The sequence below is a fragment of the Taudactylus pleione genome, unplaced genomic scaffold (genome assembly GCF_031769625.1).
Source record: "Taudactylus pleione unplaced genomic scaffold, aTauple2 ptg000154l, whole genome shotgun sequence".
Taxonomy (NCBI): domain Eukaryota; kingdom Metazoa; phylum Chordata; class Amphibia; order Anura; family Myobatrachidae; genus Taudactylus; species Taudactylus pleione.
Window position 1 is genome coordinate 22,217,186 of NW_028284556.1, and position 24,540 is coordinate 22,241,725.

At 45.3% G+C, this 24,540-nt stretch overlaps 1 long non-coding RNA gene across 1 annotated transcript in view; it reads right to left on the reverse strand.

Annotated features, from left to right (window-relative positions):
* Positions 1-23,900, reverse strand: part of LOC148521947 (uncharacterized) — a 38,437-nt gene extending 14,537 nt beyond the window's left edge. Inside the window, exons 1-2 of the long non-coding RNA XR_015878788.1 lie at positions 23,823-23,900; positions 20,842-20,905 (exon numbers count right to left, since the gene is read on the reverse strand). This is a non-coding gene — a long non-coding RNA (uncharacterized LOC148521947). The remainder of the gene's footprint in view (positions 1-20,841; positions 20,906-23,822) is intronic.
* Positions 23,901-24,540: the final 640 nt, after the last annotated feature.

Here is a 24,540-nt window from a genome sequence, read left to right on the forward strand (position 1 = left end):
ATTCCACCTGTGTGCTCAAAATTAATAATATGATGTAAGGCTTAAGCCCATTTATTTTATCTCTGGTATGACGCCTTATTGTACATCATATTATTAAGTTTGAGCACACAGAGGTGGAATCAGAAAATACTACACCATTGGGGCGCATCATGTTGGTTTTGATATATATCTGTGTATTTTAGAGTCTTTTGACGCAGCAGCATCCTTATGCTAATGCTGCGACCCATTTCATTAATAGTGAGACGCCCACTTGCAGCGTCTTGCGGCGTTGCAGTGCGATCTCTGTGCGTCTTTAGACCATCTGTGCACCAATGGATGCATCCGATACTGTTCTGCATCTCTAAGCGCTAACAATGGGAACACATGCACTGTGCGACTGGGACTCATGCACAGAATTAAAAACATTGGCCAACTGCATGCGGTATCAGACCCTATGTGACTTTGTTTTGGATCTCACTATGGTGTCTAGATCTAACAACTTCTCAGTATATCTATTAATGGGATAAGGTATTTTTATAGAGAAAGATGTCACAGGGTCTGATTTAGAGCCGCTCGTAAGCGGCCGCTCGTTCCTTCGGAGCGATGTTCGCACATCTGCGCATGCGTATGGGTTTTAGTACGCATGCGCGAACCAGTCAGTGCGGTCAGAAATCGTGTGCTCGCAAAATAGCGAATGGCTGCTAATTTGAGTGACAGGATGAGGCGTTTGTGGGTGGTAACAGGGGAAGGTGATTGAAACGGGGAGTGGAGATCCGAACGCAGGCGTGCCAAACGGTCAAAACAAGCATTTTAAGGGTGAGCATAATTAACAAAGCAGCGTCATCGACCACGTCACTTGGTTGTCTTTTAGCCTGAACTGCTCGCATGATTGCGGTAGGAAAATGCTGCCACAAGAATAGCGAGCAGTTCATACGCCTTTCGATGTACTCAATTAATCTAATAAATAGCGGAGATGACGTATGATGCGAGCGGCCAGGGGGCGTTTTTTTCAAAATAGCAACCGCATGTTTTGTTCGCTCGCTCAGACATAGAGGCGTCAACAGACCGCAAAGAGCGAGCACTTAATTTAAATATCCGGCCCCTTTTTCAGAACGTCCGTCCGCAAATAGCGTTCGGCTCTGAATCAGGCCCACATTCATTACATCACTAAGTGACCCGTGTGCTCTTTAATAGAGACATTTTCAGAATTACAGTATGTCATCACTATGTGCCATTTTAACAAGGAGTGTTCTTCTTTGTAGACTCACGCATTACACTACTGATATAAGCAAAAAGGGAAGAGCGATTCTGGGGTCTATTTACTAAGCAGTGGTAGGAGACAGAGTGAAAAGTGATACGGTGCCAGCCAATCAGCTCCCAACTGTCATCTCACAGGCTGTGTTTGAAAAATGACAGTTGGGAGCTGATTGGCTGGCACCTTATCACTTTCTTATCACTTTTCACTCTGTCTCATAACACTGCTTAGTAAATAGACCCCTTAGGCTTTTAAAGGTTGGGACTAGTCACACCACACAACACAGGCCATAACTGCTGTGCAGACGGGATGTAGTCAGGATACCTGCTGGCGCTATCCCGCCCACCGATATCCGGACACCGACATCCCGAAATGGGACTAAAGATATCTTTAGCCTATCTTTAGCCCCACTACAGAATCCCAATACCCGGCTTACCGATCGTAGGTAAGCCGGGCGTCGGCATCGGATAGCCGTGGGTGGGGGGAGGGTTAGGTTTAGGGCTCCCGGGGGGACTTAATGTTAGGTACCTCCCCAGGAGGGTTAGGGTAGGGGAAGGGGGTTAGGGTTAGGCACCATTAGGGGGGATTAGGCACCCCTCCGGGTGGGTAAGGATTAGGGGGCGGGGGGTTAGCTTTAGGCACTAACGGGGGGGAAGTTAGGCACCCCTAAGGGAGGTTTAGGGGGGGGAAGGGTTTACTTACCTGGCGATGTTGGGATCTCCTCCGTCGGGCTGATGCCGCTGACATTTCAATCCAATTCCGTGCAGACAACACCCCCACATCACTAGTCAACCCCCCAAGCACTGGACACACCACTTGCGGTGCACACAATAGGCCCTTTATAAATTTCAGCTCCAGGCCCATGTGGGCCTTCATCTGGCACTGACCCACTGTCCACCTAACCACAGACATGTGGACAAGCGATAGTGGGCAAACTAAAGATTACACGACTGTGACAGCCCACTAGGTGGGTGATTTGCAGCAGCAGCAGTATCTAACAAACAGCGCCAGCTTATTCAGAGGCAGGCTGCTCTGTGCATCACCGGCTTCACTAAGAGGCATACTGCTGACAACCTCTTAGAAAACTAAGGTATGTCATAGCAAATGGCTTACCCACTTGGACTCTTCTCAGGGCTTGTGACTTCTGACAATGCCACCAATATTGTGAAAGCATTACAGCTAGATGAATTCCAATATGTACCATGTTTTGCTCACACAATCAACTTGGTTATACAGGGTTTTTTTTTTTTTTTTTTAAATGACAGGGGCATGCAGGATATGCTTCCTGTGGCTAGAAAGATTTTGGAACATTTTTACCATTCAGCCACAGCATGCAGAAGATTACAGCAGCTGCAAGAACAGTTGAAGCAAGAGGTGATAACCAGGTGGAATTCCACCCTTTATATGCTTCAGTGGATGGATGAACAGCAAAAAGCCATCCACAGCTATACAAGTCATGACATTGTGAGAGGAGGGGGAGTGTTTCTTAGTAAAGTGCAGTGGAGAATGCTTTCTGTCTTGTGCAAGGTGCTCAAACCCTTTGAAGTAGCCACCTGTGAAGTGAGTTCAGACACTGCCAGCTTGAGTCAGGTAATTCCCCTAATTAAGCTTTTGGAAAATCAGCTGGAGGAATTGGAGAGGAGATTAAACAAAACGATTCCGCTAAGTATGTCAGACTTGTAGATCAAGTTCTTTGTTCGCTTCGCCAGGATCCTAGGGTTGCCAATATCTTCAAATTGGATCATTACATTTTGGTGACTGTGCTTGATCCTACGTTTAAGTCATATGTCGTATCTTTCTTTACAACTGACCCAGATCTTAAGAGATGCAAAGAGTTCCTGGTGAGCAAGTTGGCAGCTCACGGTGTACATGACATGACAACATCTCCTCCTTCCGTTTCTCTGGCAGCTGCCTGGAAAAAACACAGCTTTCCCAAAAGACCCAGTGGCGATGCAGAGGAGTCAACACAACATTATGACATCTGGTTGAGTCTAAAAGAATTCCCGAAAATAAGTTACACCGCTATTGCGAATCCATGTGATAGGGTCACCATCCAAAGGATGTCCCTTTGACTACTGGAAAGACAAACAGGCAATTTGGAGGCCATTGCACAGATTGGCTTTGAATTACCTAAGCTGCCCACCCTCCAGCGTGTACTCAGAAAGAGTTTACAGCACAGCCGTGAACCTCTGCGATAAGCGTAGGAGGGTACTTTCTCAAAATGTGGAAAAGATGATGTTTATCAAAATGAACTGGAAATTCCTTTACTGCCAATTATGCAAAAAAAATACAGAGGTACCTGTAATGGTGGATTCCAATGATGATGAATTAATATTGTGTGAGGATGACGTACACACTGATGAGGGTGAGGAATGAGATGAGAATGACCTCTTCCAGTTCCAACTGTAGCGAGGATTAACAATACTCTTAGCTGCTTTATGCCCATTGGTAGCTTGTTTTGTGGGGGCCCAAACAAACTAATCACTTCAACCACAAGTGGAAGTCCCTGTCACTGAAGTTATTGGTTTGTTAAACATTGCATGTCCTGTTTAATATATACAACATAAGGGTGGGTGGAAGGGCCCAAGCACAATTCCATCTTGCACATCTTTTCTTTGCATTATGCGCTGTTTGGGGCATTGCTGACTGACATTTTTATAGTTTATTAGACTGCTATCCTGTCTGCCACTGCTGTGTGGCAAATATTTCATATAAGTCCTATATTTTTTTAAACTGCTGAATCATTTATACTGCTGCTCTGTCCAGGGGTGCCGAGAGGGGGGCGAGTACAAATTACTCGGGCCCAGGCTTGCTGGAGGGGCCCAACGGGGGCCCGGGTCCGGCAATGCTCCCACCCTCTTACATCACACAGCAGCCCAGCACACGCTACTGTGTGCTGGGCTGCCCTGGAGACTGCTTGTGGCTGCTAAGAAGCAGCCACAGCAGTCTCCTACAGTATGCCTGTGGGGGAAGCGATCAAGCTGGTCACGCCCCCCACTGGTTATGCGCCGGGCTGAGGGGGCTCACTGCGCCCCCTTCACCAGCTGCTTTTTTTTGTACCTAAGGGGTAGTGGCCACGCCTCCCATGATTAGGCCACACCCCTTTTTTACCAGGGCTCGGCGCGGCTCTTGATGGCCCTGGCTCTGTCACTTGTTTTTTTTGTTTCATACTGTATTTATTTCTACTAAAATCACAAATAGGTATACTGTACTTGCAAAATACTCTTATGCCTTTTTCAACCTTGCTTTGTAGATACCAATCTGGTTGCCTTTTTTAAAAAAAATTTAATTTCAATGTGTAACAACAGATGGGCTTGGCTTTCCTTGATCATAACAGCCATATTTGGTTAGATTCAATTCAAGCACCAAATGGAGAGGATATTTTGTGATGGTATCTGGAGATGTTCTACCCCCTCTCCTCCCAGCCTCCCCATATATAACCCCAGAAGCACGATGATGAGAGATGTGTAGTATCACACTTTAGGAATACCTCTGCCCACTTCCTATTCAGAACTTTGTTTGCTGCCACTTTAATAGTTCTTCCACCCGTTCAAGAATCAAAATGGGTAGGTGCGACACTGGCATTACTCCCCATCTTGTACCTTTCTCTGCATTATGCGCTGATTGGGGCATTGCTGACTGTCTTTTTGTGTAGATAACATATTGTTATAGTTTATTAAACTGCCGTCCTGTCTGCCACTGCAGTGCCGTTCTCTTACCTAGATGTGCCATGTTGATAACTGAACTGCCACAGCCACTGAAATCTTCGACATGCGGTTGATGAATGACAAAAATGTCGAGAAATTTTTATGGCCACAGAAAGCATTCCTGCATGACCCTTTCATTTTTTTAAAAAATTCTGAACTACCAAGTTTATTGAGTGGGCAAAACATGGGACATGTTCACCAAGTTACTGAGCACTTAGTAAATCAGTTAATTTTGTTTGTACCCTATATGGTAACCAGCACAATAAATACTAGGTATATCGGCCTTACCCATTTGTTCTATCAGTACAATAATACTGCTGGCTGTAGGAGAAATTAGACCCTCCTGACCATTGCTACGGACCATCTTCCCCAAGTTACCATCAGTGACACTGAAGGTAAAATAAAAAATCATAAAGATGAGGAAAAAACACAGAAATAGCTGAAGCTGACATTGCATTTATGTGAGCTTAAAAGTGAAAATCAAACTATCAGTGTTTTTAAGATGTGCACGTGCAACAAATAATTGTACCTCTGTAGATATATCTATATATCTCCATCTATAAATATATACAGATTGTACTTGCCAACCTTTTGGCTGCTTCCTTTGGGAGAGGGCAGCCAGGTCGGCCCTGTAGGGGACTCGGTGGAGGTGGGCGGGGCTCAGCAGAGGTGGGCAGGGCTCAGGGTATAATGACGTGATCGCATCATCGCTCACCTGTGCACAGCTGGGTGTTCCCAAACCCTGGAGACTAGTCCACCTTTCCGGATGGCTGGGAGCGCCACCTGATTTTCAGGAGCCTCCCGGCCATTCTGGAGGGTAGGTAAGCATTGCACAGATACAAACACACAGGGCCGCCATCACGGGGGGACTGCTGGGGACGGAAGAGTATAAATCCCCACAATCTGCCCACACTTTCCACAAAAATAAGAAAGTTGTCCTCTTGCGGGCTTGGTGGCTCGCCACATGATTATATTCCCCCTCTATGCCCACTTGGATGGTAGGGAATGACGTTGGACACTGGCAGGTGACGTCATCATACAGAAATGGAAGGGGATCTATCTCTTCCCCTGCTGGGACTGCAGCAGCAGCTAGACTACTCTGCCCCCTAGTTACCTGGCTTATGGCTCTGCAGGGGATTCTGGGAGTTGTAGTCTTGTTGCTATATCCCTGTAGGGCAATCAATATATGCAGAACTACATGTCCCATCATGCTGTTGTGGCAGCCTATACAGCAAGTAGTCATGCTGCCAGGTTCCCTCTGTGTTCCCCGCAGCTTCTGGAAAGCAAATGCCTGACAGCCCACTGCAAATTACAGCTTTCAGAACACAGGCTGAGGTTCAAAAGAGATTATCCGGTTTAGGGCAAGGTAGGGACAGACTCTACATTTACTGTCTGATACATGTGGGAGGTCGTCCCACTTTTTCTGAAAAGGGCTAAACACATTCTTATACTTTAAGAGGGGATTCATTTGTTTTAGCACGCCCGATCTCCCTTCTAAAGTGACAGGAGATCGCGGGGCGCTATTCAATTTATGCCTGCTATCGCACTCATAGAGGTCGGGTTTAGCCACGTAAAACGGCTGCCCTCAACCAAAGTGCTGGGCCGATCGCCTAAAGTGCCATTTGGTCGACCAAACAGGTCACTTTCCGCCCATTTGAGCTTGCACCATCGAGGGTGCGAACTGAAATGGTGTGCCGGTAGCTGATCGTGCCCGACAGGGGCAACAATTGAATAGCTCATGTCGGGTGCGTAGGGAAGCTAAACAATTGAATTCTGCCCCCAGTGTTTATGTTTAACTTTAGCTGTAACTGATGGGATTAACAGTAACATTTACTGCTGTTATCTACCCACTTCATGGTTCAAACGGACGGACAAGTCTGTGTTTTTACGACCACCCCCTGTCACCACCCCAAATGCTGACAGCCTGTCACTCACTTTGCAATGTATTCATCTGTGCACCCCTAATCGCAATGCGATCGCTGCGCACCTGTAGTGCGACTTATTCGCATGCGCAATGGCAAACAATAGCTTGATCTGCGTCCATAATCGCCATTGTATCCAACACTGAATCAGCCCCACTGATCTCTTATTCACGGCACCCTTGGGGCAGACATACGTGAAGGATATCTACACCAAGCTGTTAATACCACAAGAAAGAAAAAAGTTAATTGGGGTTTTCCTCAGTTTAGATTACATTTAATAGCTGTATTGACACTTCAGTACTAGCTGGAGCACTAGGTGATGAGCTACTATTATTTATTTTTAGCAGTATAACAACCATCTTATCAATTCATGGTGTTAATTATCGGGGTCCGGACCACAATAATTAACATTCTAACTTGCCGCAGCTGCCGAAGCAATTCATCATTGCTCCGGCACTGTGACAGCTGAGGCGAAATCAGCTGTCCCCGCGAGCGGCTTCACTGCTCCTTTTCGAAGCAGTGCATCTTTTCCTGCTCATTTCAAGGCAGTGACGGGAGTGCACATGCACGACCTACCGGTCACATATGTGCACAAGAGCCCCGATGTCCGGCGGAAGGAGCCGGATAGGGGCGGATGGACCTTAAAGGATCCCTCTTCGCAACCCAGACCATCTTCCCATAGGGAAGGAGCGGGTTGCGAGCCCGGAGCAGGAGCATTCGCCATCTGAAGTCAAGCTCTGAAAATATTGTATTTTCGTAGCTTGATGAATACTGTCCCCATACTAGTGTATGGGGAGACTGGGCCATTCCGGAGAAGGAAAGTAAGTAGGAGATCTGTGATATCTCCAGCTTTACCTTCTTGATGAATGGCCCGAATACTTCGTTTTTACAATTGCAGGTGAAGATGTTAATTTTCACCTGCTTTTGTAAAAATTAATTGATGATTAATAGGCCCAATGTGTCTTGTCCATGTAGGTGATGATAGGAAATTATTTTGTTAGGCCCAGTTGCATCAGCACCTATCCCAACTTTGGGCCTGATTCAGCAAGGACCGCAACTGCGTTTACGCACGCAATCGGATGATTGCTGCATTCTGCGCATGCGTATGCATCGCAGTGTGTATGTGCGAACCAGCCGCTGCAGTCGGGACTACGATCGCAGTGACTACGCAGACCCATCGCAGAGGGATTGACAGGAAGTACAGTTTGTGCGAGGTGATGCCAAAACACAGGCGTGCCAGTTCGTTTGAATGTTGTTGCAGGGGCGTGCATAAATTAGGCACTGCGATGCCATACGCAGCTTGGGCTTTCACAGCGTGCAATGAGGTTAGCAATTTCTGAGTAAGGTCAGACCTTGTGCAGGTGTGCATGTGGCTCCAATTGTACTCTATGTTACTGATGGTTTTGCAGTCTTGCTAAGTATTACGGATGTGTGTAAGGTAAGGTGGGCATCCTTATGTAGTGCTGCAGTGGCATAGCGATCGCAATGGATTAGCATATCATCTCAGTGAGACTGTGTAATCGCAGCTTAATGAATCAGGCCCTCTGCATAACTACACTAGACTCAGGCTATATACTTACTAATGGTGGCACTGTCCACACCTCTGATGCACACCTGCCAGTCCTCCTACACATATTGAGCCATATAGCAAAATGTCCACGTGTAAATGCAACTATCCTTCCTCCACATAGTCACCTAATATTCAAAGTCCACAATACCATTTTATTCCATCTAATAGTATTAGAAATATTGTCACCAGATACATTTTACACTGGAACAAAAGAGAAAATAAAAAAGAGCCACAACAAATAATTAGACATATACATATTTACAACATGAACAAAAACCAGACTATTTCCTCTTGTTTTTAGTTGCCTACAAAGTTAGGTCATCCACACTCGCCTTACAGTAAAATAAAAATATTTGTAAGAAAACCTACTAAAAGTTAATTTTTACGTGGGAGATTTAACATTTTAGTACATGCCAATGATGGCAAACCAAAATTCCACCAGAAACATCTCTTCATTAACCCCAAATGTTTTATCTAAATTATTTTCTTAGAAAAGTTCCAAAAACCGTTCCTTATACTACCTATGTCACATTAGCTTGATTAAACCTGTACATTTTTTCTACAGGCCCATTAATCAATAATTAGCGTTCCCACTAGGCTGTTTTAGCGGGGTTCTGCGCCCTGCCCTCCTTCTGGAGGGCAAAAAGCGCCCTGCCCTCATTGCGCAGCGCACCGCTGAGACAGCCTGCGGGTGCCATCTTCACCCGCGGGTCGCAGTGTCCCGCGGATGGGGAAATATGCAGTGACCCGGTCACCGCCGTGAATAGACGCTGGACATGCGCCCGGCATCTATTCTACCTGTCAGTAGCACTTGGGGGCTGCCCGACGTGTCCGTAAGTACTGGGCACGTCCCCAAGAGTGACGAAAAGGTGACGCATGCGGGCTAGGTCACACATTCATACATACATAGACACACACATACAAGCAGGAAGGGTCACACATACATACATACATACACACACATACATACAGGCAGGAAGGGTCACATACATACATATACATACAGGCAGAAAGGGTCACACATATATACATACACACATACAGTACATACAGGCAGGAAGGGTCACACATACAGACAGGGGGTGATAGACAAAACTACTGGGGTATAACATCTCTTACCTTAATGTGGACCCTACAGCTTCTTCGTGGACATGCTGCTGTAGCCCCGCCCCTGCTGGGGTCAGATGAACATGTGCTGAGCTCCACCAATCAGGGCTCAGCACAAGCTCCTCTAGTGACCAGGAGTCTCTCACTAGAGCAGGAAGGCAGGACAGGAGCTGCTGTTTCTGCTGTGGACTCGGCACAGGCTGTCAGCTACATGACAGCTGCTCGGGAGTCTGACTTCAGGGCGCCCTCTGGTAAGTAAGGCGCCTGGAGACCGCACTCCAGTGGAACCACCCTCCCTACGCCCCTGGCTGCGGGGGACAAACTCTGAAATGCTTAGCATTCTGGAGCTTGGTTATCCTGACAGCATCGTATCCCCGATAGAAACCTATGTGGGCAGCAGCTGCTGTCGGAAATGGAGGGACCGCATCAGATATCAGAGACATCTACTGCGATCCCTCCATAGTACATCTTGGGGATAATATTTGCAGGTATCCCCCGAAAACAGGTATTTTCAGGGAATGTGCTGCTAATATGTAATGACGAATAGGCCCCTATATGAGGTGTGATAACAATCCACTCACTTTCTACTAGTAATCCTAATGTTACATTTTAAAACAGGGATGGGGAACCTCCTCTCCGGGGGCCGTATAAGGCCCCCGGAATCATTTGGTCTGGCCCTCTGAGCTTTTCTCTTCTAGCCTCATCTGGCTAACATGGCACCTAGAATGGCACACTGCAGCCAGAATCTATGCAGCAGTGCCGTCTGGAGCGTACTTAGCAGTGTTCGCAAATACGCGCTATAGCGCGTATTTTACCCGGTATTTGGGACTGGGGACTCCCTTTTCGAGAATGAGTGGGTCCCCGAGGACGCGCTCCCCAGCGGCCAATCCCTTGACTCCTGATTAAGTCAAGTGATTGCTGATGACCCGGCCCCGGCTGTAGGCTTTATAAAGCGTAGGTGGAGCCACTATAGGAACATGCGGCCGCGAGTAAAAATATCCCTTGCACTGGAGAGGAGTGAAGAAGTCCCCTGCACCCGGCTTGGAAGACAACGTCCGGTAAGTGCAAGCGGGTGGGGGTTTGGTACTGCAAGGGAGTGGGTGACTGGTGCTGTGGCGGGTGGGGGTGAGTGGTTTAGATGATGGCGTTTCAGTGCTGTGGTAGGTAGGGATTCTTCTGGGGTGAGCGGGTGACGTGCTGGGCTGTGGCGGGTGGGGCCAGTACTTCATGGGTGAGCTGTTGCGGGCAGCTGGCGCATACGCGGGGGGAGGGGGGGCATCTGAGAGTTAAGTAAAATCCCCCCCAAGAAAAAGAAGGAAAGGAGGAGAAGTCGGGGGGACAGGCGACAGCGGAGTCGGTGTCCCAGGAGAGCAAGGAGCATTACCTGCTGCAGATCCAGGACCTGGAGGGCCGGGTGGAGAGGTAAGCATGGCGGGGGACCAGCATCGGGCAGCCTGGGACTTGTAACTCCACCACAGCTGGATAAACCTAAAGCTCATGTCTAGCTGCTGCCCAGGCTGACAGGTAGCTCGGTCCAAGTGGTTCTGCAGCAGCTCATATATATTGTCTGAGGAGCTCATGCAGCTGAACCAGTAACGCGGGTGCAGCTACCTGCCTCCTCATATCCAACATATCCTGACGGAGAGGGTGGCTGCATCTACCTCCTTCCATTTTTTGCTATTAGCCGTAGGTGTGCATCGGGGGCGGCGGTATGATAAATATTAAATGCAGAGGAGAATGTCAACTGTCGCACTGTGGGAGTTTTTAAGCTGTAGAGAATTTGTATGTTTTTTTAAGCTAAACAGTGTATAACACACACACAGGATCTGCTCTGTGATTGAACATGATCTTCGTGGGCTGTACCGGACAAAATGGACACAGCAGGGATCTGTGTCGTGTACTATGTGTTTCCTGTAATGTGCTGGGGGATGGGGCTGGGAGCTGAAGTACTAAGAAGATTGTGGGGAACTGGCTGTGTGGGAAGGGACTGCTGAAAAGCAAACACGGGGAGACTACTTCCATTGTATTTACTTTTGTGTCTAAAGGGTCTATGTACTAATAATAGCGGCACTGCTGCAATTATTATGTATCCATCTCGCCGGGAATATTTTAATTTTTAATGAAAATGTCCTGGCTATGTACCAAGGGGAAGTTCCAGGGACAGCGGGTTCGGTAACCACTGTCCCCGCGAGTTATATCCCCAGCATTAGGAGAAGTATTTCACTGAGGCTCCTTATATAAATAGCAGCACCATTACAATTATTATATATAATTTTTAATGAAATATATACAAATTTACTTCCGGTTCCGCTGCTGACATGGACGGACGCTAAGCTCCTGAGCTTCGTTATCACCCTTCACACACAGCATTTCACAGACAAAAAAGGCTTCCACTAGCGACACTCCTAGGTCGCAGATTCCCCGCTTCTTCACCTGCATTATATGGAGAAGTTTCTTATGGCTCCAGCTCCGGGCAAAGCACAGCGGAATAAAGCTGACAGGCGCCAAACTACATCAAATATGGCAACGGACGCCAGTGAACAACAAGAAAGTTCAGTGACTGCGAGCACTGTACATTCAGAGCAGACATCAAGATGTGAGTCAGTTGTGTCTGAGGAGTACTCTCCTACATCTCCTGATAGATGTCAGCCGAATACTCCTGTTACATACAGCTCGTTAGTTCAGACAGTGAGAGATGCCATGCGTCCTCTTTTAAAAGCACAAACAGCAGATATTAAAGCACAGATCCAGAATCCAGAATCTAAATACACGTGTTTTACATAATGAACAGAGATTGGGAGAATGTTTTGAAGATATTTCCTTTCTCAAAAAGACCTCTGCTAATTTAGAGAGATCCCAAAACACGGTTTGGAACAAATTAGATGACTTAGAAAACCGTTCTAGAAGGAACAACCTACGGATTGTAGGTTTGCCGGAACCGGTAAAGGGCTCAAGTCTTTATGACTTTATTCGTAACACACTACCTTCCTTACTTAATATTCAAGACGAGTGTAATGATTTGATTATTGAAAGGGCGCATCGCATGGGCCCACAACGCTCTCACTCAGGGGCCCGTCCGAGGGTGGTTGTTTTCAGGTGCTTGAATTTCATACATAAGGAGGCTATATGGGCGGCTTCCCGTAAAATAAGGGATCTACACTGGAACTCTAACAAGATACAGCTCTTTCAAGACTATTTGTCAGAGCTTACTAAAGTTCGTAAAGAGTTGTCGCCACTTTTTTCTCATCTCGTAAACTAGGGAATAATATTTGCCTTATTATATCCGGCCAGACTCAGAATTTTTGATGGCACATCTTTCACAGACTTTGTTACAGTTGTTACAGTTGCTGAGGTCAGAAGCTTTTGTCAAGGAGTCTGAGAGTAAACGACGTGCAGTGGTGGAGTCCGTGACAGAGTGATATTACATTCTACTTATTATAGAAACCTCTTATAAAATGAATGCATTTATGTTTATATCTAAAGGTTTAAGAGCTAGCTGAATTGATTTAACTCGATAGTATTTACTAATATTCTATATATGTTGGTATAAGGTAGTGAATAATTGGTCATTCTATAGATTATGCTATTCATAGTATATAACTCTCTTTGGTGGATCTATAGACCATGATTTCCGATGCTAGCTTAGTTAATAAGTCTTTCCTTTGGATAAGGGCAAGATTTGGAGTGGAGAGTTATGGGAGTGTTTCCTAGTTGCAGTGAATTTATTTTTATTGTTTATAGGAAAATTTTTGATATATGTGTGGTGGGATGGTTAGGAGTGACATGGGCTGGTAGAATGTAGTGGTAAGGTAACATAGTTGATAATCGGAAGACATTTGCGAATTCTATGTATCAGTGGGAAAGGGATGTTGTTTCTTTTCTTACAGTATATTTGTTGAAGTGTTCTATGTCTAAATCTAATGTATTGTTATATTCTTGTCCCCCTGGTTGTCTGTACATCCTTCCTGCTTGTGCTTCCCTTCCTACCTATCCGAGGGCAATTGGCTGCTTTAAGATTATTAGTAATATGAATCTATGATGTCCAAAAATAACTCGATTAAGATTGGATCATGGAATGTAGGGGGTTTCAATTCTCCACAGAAGAGGAAGAGAATATTGATGTACTTAAATAAACTCAAGTTGGACAGTTTGTTTACAGGAATCACACTTATTGCCTTTGGAGATAGCAAAACTAAATATGTTAGGATGGTCAGTTCTAGCCTCAGCGCCTTTCACATCCAAAGCGAGAGGTGTTGTTATTTTGGTTAAGCACCAAATTATTATCATCTATAATAGATCCAGAAGGCAGATATTTGATTTGTGATCTGTTGGTAGATGACCAAAAAATCACTTTATGCTCAATATATGCTCCTAATATCTATTCTAAATTATTTATGCAAAAAATATTAGCTCTATTTAGTCCGTTTCAGAATGGTCATGTATTTGTGTGTGGTGACTTTAATATGATTTCATCCTTAATCTTAGACAGAAATACTTCTACGGGTCGTCAGAGCAAACCTCCTAAATTAGGTGTCCCGGCTTTGGCTGATAGTCTTAGCTTGCTAGATACTTGGAGAACGTTTAATCCTTTGGAGAAGGAGTTCACTTGTTTATCTGCAGCTCATGGGACCCTTTCTAGGATTGATTATATTCTTTCATCTGTCTCATCAATTCCTCATATCTCAAAGGTAATAATTGAACCAATCTGTCTTTCAGATCATGCTCTGATTTGGTTAAGTTTTCATATACCGGCAAATAGAGGTAATTATAATCATTGGAGATTTCCTCAATATTTAGCTCAGTCTATCACATTTCACAATAGAATAGAAATGAAAAAGGGAATTTTGGCTGATGTATTGATCCAGGAGGTCAGATGTTCTCTTTTAGTGAGTTGCAAGAAAAGTATTCCATAAATAAAGATAGTTTTTATGCATATTTACAAATCCGCCATTATATACATTCCATTATAGAAGAATCACCGCTCTATAGCTTGGAAGACATATTGATGTCACTATTAAACCAGATTTCTGGAGTCACATACCGATTGCGATTCTTGTATGGCGACTTAATAAATTTTGATCATAATAAAATTTGGTCAGGATGCTTTCAATCTTGGCAAAATGACTTTCCCCAAGTGTCAGAGGGTTCAATTGTTCTTACTTCCTTTGACAGGGTAATGAGGTCGTTACAGTCAGCAGATTTACAGGAAGTACATTTGAGAACATTAAATAGAGCATACATATCCCAAAGTCAGAGATACATAGATACATAGATTAGAACGTATAATGTATTATGATGATAGACAAGCAACCCTGCCAGATATAGATAAAGGAGTTGTAAAGTTTATAACAAATGGGGTCCATATATAGAGACCTTAAATCCTCAAGCTCAATCGAACACTATGTCAATGTTTGATAAAACAGAATGGATGTTGTTGAGGAAGCTGAGACAACTGCCCCCCACACAACACAAATCCTGTTTCGGTTATTATGTTATTATGTGTTTGGATAAATATTACCATCTTATTGCTAACAGAAATGTTTTAGTGGTATACTATTGCTCTTTTCTTTCCCCGTTCCCCCCCTTTCCCAGTGTGTTTTCCTTTCCCTCACTACCCCAGCCTGGTTATGTGTTTCATATTATCTATTCTGATAGTATATTTTTATTTAGTTTTTCAAACAACAAGTTTTTGGTATTTGACTAATTAATTCAAGGTTATTGGTGTATAATCATATTAATGGATGGTCATCTAGTGAACGAGAACTGATGTATTTTGGTGACTTGTTTATGTAACATGCCTTCAGTTATAATAACTGAAGGTACAACTGTTAGATAATTATTGAAATACGACTTTGTATTGTCTTTAAATTGAAAATGCTAATAAATTTCTTTATAAAAAAAAATATATATATACAAATTTATATCCTTATGTCTTCTTTTTTTTAATCATATCAATTATTATATTTATGCTTAATTTTATTTATTTTTTTGTACATGCACCAGAGGTCTGAGATGGTAGTACATTTAAGGATTTTTTGGCCACTTTGTGAAGAGAATAATAATAATAATCATGTATTATTATTATTATATGCACTGGAGGGACAGAGCTTGAGTGATTACAATTGTCGCCATAGTCTGCCCATCTTGTTTCCATCCTAGAGGCTTTTCACAATGCGTAGCACATGGCACTGTGGATTTATTCTTAAATATTGCATCCTTAGTAGCGCTCACATGCCAAGTTGCTCAGTTGTTCTACTACCTGACGTACCTTTGTGCCAGATTACAACAAGTATATAGGGCATGTGGGTGGTCTCATGGCTTATGAGAGCTCAGAAGCATATATTGTAATGGGACCCAGAAATTGTGGAGTAGGACCCCAAATTTCTAAAGTGAGGGGTCCCTGGGACCCACATTTTTTTTCGCTCACCGCGATCACTGCTTAGGATGCTTCAGACAGTCACACCGCTGCCCTTACAGCTCCCCAGAGCATCCTCAGGATGCTCCGGGCATTGCTGTAATCACCTGTGTTTGTGGCCCCGCCCCATGTGACATTATGCGGAAGGGGCATGGCCTGCACCAGGTGCGCGAATAATGTTCTATATATTAAAATGGCCCTCGGCAGAAAAAAGGTTCCCCACCCCTGTTTTAAAACATCCAATGTAAAATATTTTAGAGCTTTTTTGCTGTACTTACCTGAATTATAACGAGAACACACCGCATTTTGCTTTTGTAGGCTGCTGAACGTAACTTTTGAACGCTGAAATATGTTTCTGTATATTAACCACTTAACTGACAACTTTTTTTTCTAAAAAAACGCTCAGAAATTGCCTTTTTTTATGAGTGAATTAGGTGAAGAACATGTATCTCAGCTTATCCAAAACAATTTCGTTATTAAAAAAATATTTTTTTTCTTCTTTGTTTTCTTTTTGAATCGCCACTATCGGAACATCGAGAACATTGGGAACATCACGACCATCATGACTTTCCTTTTCCCAGTGGCTTCAGCCACCAGGAACACACTAGAGGGCTGAGCGGTGGTTAATTACTTTTCCCCAGTGACTGCTAAACTCTGCAGCCACTGGGTGGGTCCTGCTGTGCTGACTGATCAGCAGTGATCGGCAGCAGGTCAGACACTGGGAGGTAGGGTGCAGGGAAGCAGAAGGACCAGAAGGTCCTTCTGAGAGCAGCAGCTGCAGAAAATGTCTTCTCCTGCAGCCGCCCACACTGTGTATCTGACTGGTTGCGTCGTTTGTGACCAGATCAGATAACGGACAGCCTAGTGCGACTATGCAAGGCAAGTGGTTGAAAGAGAATAATTAATATTAAGGTTGAGGGCCGGATACAATTAGCCGTTTTCGCACTATTTGCCAGTTTTGGTGCCATATTTACACGTATTTTCGCTATGCGCGGTCCCATTTCTCGCCCTATCCAAATACAAAACACACAAAAACGCATATGTGCGATAATTGTGCATAGCGAAGCTAGTGAAAAGTACAGCACATTTTGGGGAAATCAGTCTGTACCCCATAAAAAGCCTAACTGACATAGGAAATCAATATAGAAGTGTATTACTAGCCCTAATAAAAGTATTTTGGGTTCTTAAATAGTTTGAAAAGGTTGTTATATGCATATTTGCATAAGTGTGGAAAATTGCTAAAAAGCAATATTTATGGGAGAAAATAATTACTGCAGTTAAATTGGAAGTACAATAAAATGGGTGTTAGTATATTTATGTGTCTATAAAGAGCAGTTTTTAAAAAAAGTTAAAAATACACCTTCTGCAGCCGCCTGCAATCCTAAAAACACCTGTCCCATCCATACAGCCCCCCAAAATACCTGACCCAGTACTTTAAACCTATTTTCCAACACTTTTTACATTTTCACTCCCAAAGAGTTCTGAATCAAGGGGGTCATTCAGACCCACTTGCGAGCGGCAGTCCGCTCGCAAGTGGGTCGATGTTCCCCACTGCGCATGCGCACGACGGAGGGAGCTCCGTCGTGCGCATGCGCGAGACCTGGCGAGCGAAGGACTTTCCATCGCTCCGGGTCTCGCACCAAAGGGGGCGTGCTGTCGATGTTGATTGAAAGCACGCCCCCTTTGGTGGGCGTGCCGGGGGCGTGCCTGCCAGATGGAGGCGTTCCTATGGGAATGCCTACCGTCTGAAGCCGGCCCCACTGACATCACTAGTGATGTCAGTGGGAGTGATTTTGGCTCTGATAGAGCCAAAATCACTCCAGGGCTTTGCGGTTGAGAAACCCGACCACAGGGTTTCACTCGCAAGTCCGATGGCCGCGATGGTCAAGACCATCGCGACCATCTTGTTGAACGCTCGTATATGCTGTGGGTGGTGACCCACAGCTATATGAGCGTCCAGGAGGACGCTCCGTTTTAATGGAGGTGGGCCCTGATTCAGAGCGAGCGCTCTGGTCAGAACGTCCGGCTCTGAATCAGGGCCCAAGTCCCCACATTTTTTAGCCTAAAATAGGGATTTTGCACTTTTTTTCTCCTGCTCTGAGAGGGTGAAAACTTTTCACCTGTTTCAGTCTATGGAGTTTTCGCACATGCGTACACTTCGTGATTGAAAAGCGCGATACGCACTTATGTGCGAAAATTTCGCTACTGCGAGCGCTTTTCGCCAAAACTCAACTTTTCGCTTCTAATTAATTACCCTCTAAGTATTTATAGGAAAATGCACTAGGTGGTTAATATTTAGGGTTTTATTTCCCATTACAGTCTGTCTGGTGATCATAAAGGTAATGAGCAGCTTTGATTATCGGACACCTGTGAGAGGCTGATAAAATGGTGTGTCAGTGTGCTAGACTCCCACTACCTAGGGGAAGCAGGCTGGCAGGCCTTCAGAGAGACACTGCTATTTGCATGTACATTCTGCTTTTTTTTGTGTAAGTGGAACATTAGGTCCTTCTACCTTAGAGAGGGAGTGCTCTGTTTAGTTTAGAGCTAGGTAGGCCAGGATTTATTTTCATGTTTTGTTTTTTTGTGCTGCTAAATAAAACTAGGTGTGGGCTGGTGTGCTGTTGATTAGCACCCCTAACCTATTCTTGTGAATATAACAGTTCTTATACCCAAAGGTGTTTCAGTAGGATGAACTACTGACCTTAGGGGCATCAAGTTAATATATCGCACCACAAGTAAGTGCAGCGATATGCCGCACTAACGGTACCTCCGGACTTGCAGATTTTTGTTTGTAGAGCCATAGGGTTGCTAGGAAAAATGTGCAAGTACAGCACAAATGCAAGCCATGAGGGGAATGAGTTCTGATGCCATTGCCGGTGTTTACACGCTGTTGCAACGACAACTCACATCCCCAAAATGAAATAGCCAGCGCTCATAGTACTGCAACATCCTCAAACATCTCAAGTCTCAGGGGGGTGACTCAATTAAGCGTGCTGTTGTTAGCGCCGGGAAGGAGTTCCCAGAGCTATTCAATTCAGCGCACTGTTAGGCCGACTAAAGGATTTCTTCTTGCACCCTCCTGAGGGAGCGAGAAGAAATCCAACTAAAGTGCCGACCGCTAGGCTGTTTGCCGGGCTTACAGTCTCGTGGACGGCACTTTAAATGGAGAATGCAGGTTCTCGCAACTAAACACACAGGTTAAGAATTTGCTGGATAACGTGTGATCCGGGTTCTCAGAAGGTTCAGATGAAGTTTGATAAATGTGGTGGACCATGAAATGGATGCCAAAGATTCTGTTTCATGTACTTATGTTGGAATTACAAATAGCTTAATTTTAAAAAATTATATTTTAATTAAATGAAGTAGATTGTTGTCAAAGGTTGTTATACAACGAATATTTCCCCATGGTCCATGGTGACTGCTTGGGGGAAAAAAACTAAATAAAGACGAACTGTAAAGCGCAAATAATGAAAAAGAGAATGCAGCACATACTTGTCTACTTTTGTTTTCTCCTCCCCGGGAGAAGCGCGGGGAGGAGAAGCAGGTCGGTTGCAACGGGGCATGACGTCCCTCTTCACGGTAAATTGCCGCGATTGGTGCAAATTTAAATATTCCTGAAGAATCACGTCATTAAGCCCCGCCCCCTACATGGGGACCCTCGATTGCCACAGAAATTCTCCCCATTCTGCCCACTTCACTAGGAAGTGGGCAGAATGTGGAAGAAATGCCTACTCTACCAGGGGTGCGGGGGGTTACTCCAAAAATCGGGAGCCTCCAGTGACTTTCTGGAGAGTAGGCATGTATAATGCAGCATTGAAAGCACACCACCAAACTGTCCAGTTCCTTTTCACATTATTATTATTATTATGCCTTCCCCCAGTTTGACCCCACCCACCTAATACATTTGACCTGTTTAGATCACAGCCTTGACTATTATTTACCTTGCTGCTACTCCCACCAATAACCAGTGAGGAGGATCTGCAATGCAGCAGTCAGTCAGCAATAAGTAAATGCCATATGGCTGATGGGGCATACAGATAACTGACTGCCAGCACTCCTGCTAATCCTACAGCCGCTGACTCTCCAGTTTCCGTACTGTAGAGATTCTTCAATACGGCTTGCAGTGGCGTGACTTAATGTGTAGATTTATAGAGCAGTGTTACACCCACAGGAATACAGTCAAGATAACAACATATTAGGGACATTTCTAATCTGGGTGGGTATGAAGATATTAAGATTGTGATTGTGGATAACCTGGGGATTAGCTGGTATGTGGTTGGCTTCAATGAGTCCGCATCAATTCTAACAAAGCAAGGACAAGGCATGGTGGAATAGGGGGCCCGTAAAGCCCCATGAATGATGCCATGTGGGACATCAGGCCGAAATTAAATGGTCGGGTTACTTACAGACCATTATATTGAGCGCACCTACCTGATACAGGCTTGGGAAGCTATATATTGGTGGGCTGGACACACAAAGGGGTATATGCACTATACATATCACTTCTTGGTATGTACTGGGTATAAGGTTAGGCTGTGGTGGGGAAGGATAGAGATAGACTGCGGGTGGGAGAGGGTTAAGTTTAGGCAACACCGGGGAGGGGGGTTAGGGTTAGTCACTAGGGGGAGGGTTAGGTTTAGGCACCAATGGGAAAGAATAGGTTTAGGCACTAACGGGGAGGGTTAGACTTAGCCTGCAGTGGGAGGAGGGTTAGGGTTAGACTGCGGGAGGAAAGGCTTAGGATGCAGGAAGGGATGGTTAGGGGGGAGGGTTAGGATACTTAGTGAGTCCCTGTCTGGATTCTGAGCATTGTGATGTCGCTGTTGGTCTTCTGACTGCCGGCATCCCGGCTGCTGGTCTCCTGTATGTATTCCAAGGTCACTTACTGTCAGCTGTCTTCTCAAGTGGCACCTTTGTCACAGCTAGTTGCCAGTATCTGCTTCTCCACACCTGAAAAGCAAGAAGAGAGCTCTTGTTAGTTTGGCCGCTTGATAATAAAGCTTTTACAACAAAAAACAAAAAACTGCTGTGCTGTAAGGCAGGGATAGCCAACCTCGGTCCTCGTGAGCTACCAACAGTTCACGTTTTCCAGACCACCTAGCAGGTGCACAGGTGTATTCATTACAAACTAACACATTTGGAAAGATCCACAGGTGGAGCTAATTATATCACTTGTGATTCTGTGAGAAGACTTACAAAACATGCACCATTGGTAGCTCTTGAGGACCAGGGTTGGCTACCACTGCTGTAAGGGACTCATAGGAGAGCAGAGGTGAGAGTCCACACGCTACGCTAGTATGCATCTGTGCAGTCACCACCGAGGGAGTGACTTTTCATTAGGGATGTTTTCCTTTCGAAGGTAGTGTTTTCACCAATGGTGTGGAAGAGATGACCATCCAATGTCAAAATAAAGCTGAATTCAGCTGTTTAACATGCGCAAACAGTGATATTAATATTTTTTTCCATTGAATTCTTGTGATGTGATGCTTTGTCTAAGGTGGAATCGAATCCCAACAAATAAATAGAGTAGTGGCAACCGACAGCGCATGTGTCCACTTATAATGAATGTAGCTACACATCAGATGCATATAGGAATACTGGGCCTGATTCAGACCCGCTCGCAAGCGCTTGAGCGCTCACGAGCGGGTCGATGGTGTGCTCTGCGCATGCGCAGCAGCTGCACTTTGCGTGCGCAAGCCCCGGAGCGAGAGAGAAAATCTATCGCTCCATGGCTTACTACAAAAGGGGCGGCAGTCGGCGTGGCAGGGGGGTGGCTTCACAAACAGAGGCGTTCCCAAGCGAACGCCTGCCGTTTGTGGGCGGCCCCACTGACATCATCAGTGATGTCAGTGAGAGAGCTTCCGGCTCTATTAGAGCCAGAAGCTCTCTGGGGCTTGTGGCCACGAGACCCTACCACAAGGGTCTCGTCGCAAGCCCGATGGTCGCGATGGTCTTGACCATCGCCACCATCATCCTGGCAACTCGCAATAGCTGTGGGTGGTCCGTCTCTGAATCAGGGCCACAGTTTGACACATAATAAGTAAACTGCCACTCTCTTCTGATGGGTATAACCAATTATAGGACTTGATTCAGGGATGTACATTCATCCAATGATGAACGTACATCTCTGATGGTTAGGGTTCTGTTCCTGTGTGAGGCTTGTTCTCTGTGCATGTACAGAATGGGTCCTGCAATTACGCTTGCAGACCCACTCCCCAAGCCGTAGCATGACTGACATATTTTCACTATCCCCAGCAATAGATGGTTAGGATGGGATCCCAACATGCAACATTTTCCGAGAGGGACGAGGCCAGGGGCTGCATCGGCTGACGCAGATTCCTGACCTCCCAAGTGACCAGCACCTGGTCAGGATGCGGGTTTTATATCGCGGCAGATATTTTAATTTTAAAGACACACGGGGGAGTCTCGCGGCAAAAAGGGGGCGTGTTGTGGGAGAAAAGGGTGTGTGGCTTGGATAATGACACGTCATTGGGGGCGATGGCATTGTGATACAGGGGTCGGGGCTACGATGACGCGAATCGCGTCACTGGCCACGGGATTTATGCGGATCGCTGGGGGCGGGAGACTTGCCTGCCTTTCCAGGAGGGCCGGGAGTGGCACCCAATTTTCGGGAGGGTAGGTAAGTATGTCACATGGGGTTGGCTATAGAGAAGCTGAATTGCTCACATTGGAGGCAATACATTGGAGGCAATGGTGAAAGCTCCAATAGTGCAACCAATGGTGGTGTCTAAAGACTTAGGGGTCTATTTATCAAGCAGTGAAAAGTGTGGAGAGTGAACTAGTAGAGAAGTTGCCCATAGCAACCAATCAGGTCCTACCTATTATTTTATAGACTGTACTTGATAAATGCTACTTAAAAACTGATTGGTTACTATGGGCAACTTCTCCACTTGTGTACTTTCCCATACTTTTCACTGCTTGATAAATAGACCTCTTAGACACTGACAGTGTGCGTCTCAGTACTTGCATATTCAGACGCATATCTGTACACCAGGGAAGGGCATTGTAATGTCATTAGCCTAAAGTCACAGATGCAACGGCAGCAAAAGACACAAGGACAGCTGCAACTCAGGGGTAAATTTACTAAAGTGAGAGTTTTTAGAAGTGAATTTTAGAAGTGATGTTGCCCATAGCAACCAATCAGATTCTAGCTGTTATCTTCTAGAAGGTGCTAGTTAATTGCTAAGTAGAATCTGATTGGTTGCTATGGGCAGAATCAGGCCCTATGAGAATGGATCCAGCACCCCTCGACAGACCCGTCCTCCTCAACAGACCCCGTCCCTATTAGGGCTGCTTCCATAAATTTCCCGGGCTGGTTTTCCATCCCAATCCGCCCCTGCATCCATGCACTGTATTGCATCACATGAGTCCTAGTGCCACCAGAGAACTAACACTAGATGCTCTATTCATTTATAACGTTGGTCTTCCTGCAGGGACTTGAAGCAATTATCTTGTGAAGACCAGCGTTTCTGCATGACAAAGTAAAGCTGGGTACACATTAGATGATTTTTTTAAACGATTTGGCTGAATGCACTATGCTCGCTCCTGTGGCGGCGGCCATCACATCTTCAGGTCACCCCTACGTGCAGCTCAATCTGACAATCTCGATTCCCCGCAAATTATGCAGTGTGTATGCTCTACCGGACGACCAGGCGATATGTTAACATCATATAATTAACGATCTAACCATTAGACAATTAAAAATATCATTCAGTCGTTTGGTAGATTGCACAGTGTGTATGCACTATGGGCCTGATTCATTACGGATCGCAGTCTCACTGCGAAAATATGCTAATGATTGCAATCGTAATACCATCACAGCCAAACATTAGGATGCCCACTTTACCTTACACACATCCGTAATGCTTGGCAAGTCTGCGAAACCATCGAACTTCCAAACAGAAGATGTGACTGATCTGCGCACTGGCAAAGGTAATGCTTCTAAAAAACAGTTTAAGCATCAATATGTGCTTCTCAGACAGGCTGAACACTATATACAACACCTAAATTATCATACTAGGTCATTGGCATATACCCAAATGTCATAGCTCATACTAAACTCAGCCTCCTGTTACAGAACTTCAAGAATATGAACCTTCACGAAATGTTAGATCCTATACAGTTATAAAAACTACCACATTGTCCCCCAATAATACATTTCTATTTGACCATTCTATAATCATGTGCACACATGACACCATATTCAGACTCAATATACATACATAGAAGCAGGTCTGGCAACAGGGGGTAATAAGGGTACACCCGTACCGTGCCCTGAGGTTCAGAGGTGCAGAAAATGATGGGGCCACTGCAGCAACTAAATTTGATATACAGACTGACCATACTGGCCGGCCACACAACTAAGGAAAATAAAGCCAGCCATGCATACCTCCCAACTGTCCCGCATTCAGCGGGACAGCCCTGTTTTTCTGGGACTGTCCCGCTGTCTACCTCACGGGCCGCAGTGTCCCGCGGTGGGGGGGGAAGTTGGGGAGAGCACATACCGATGCTCTGAATAGCAGCGGGTGTGCAGAAGGTGAACAGATGCCGCATCTGTTCACCTG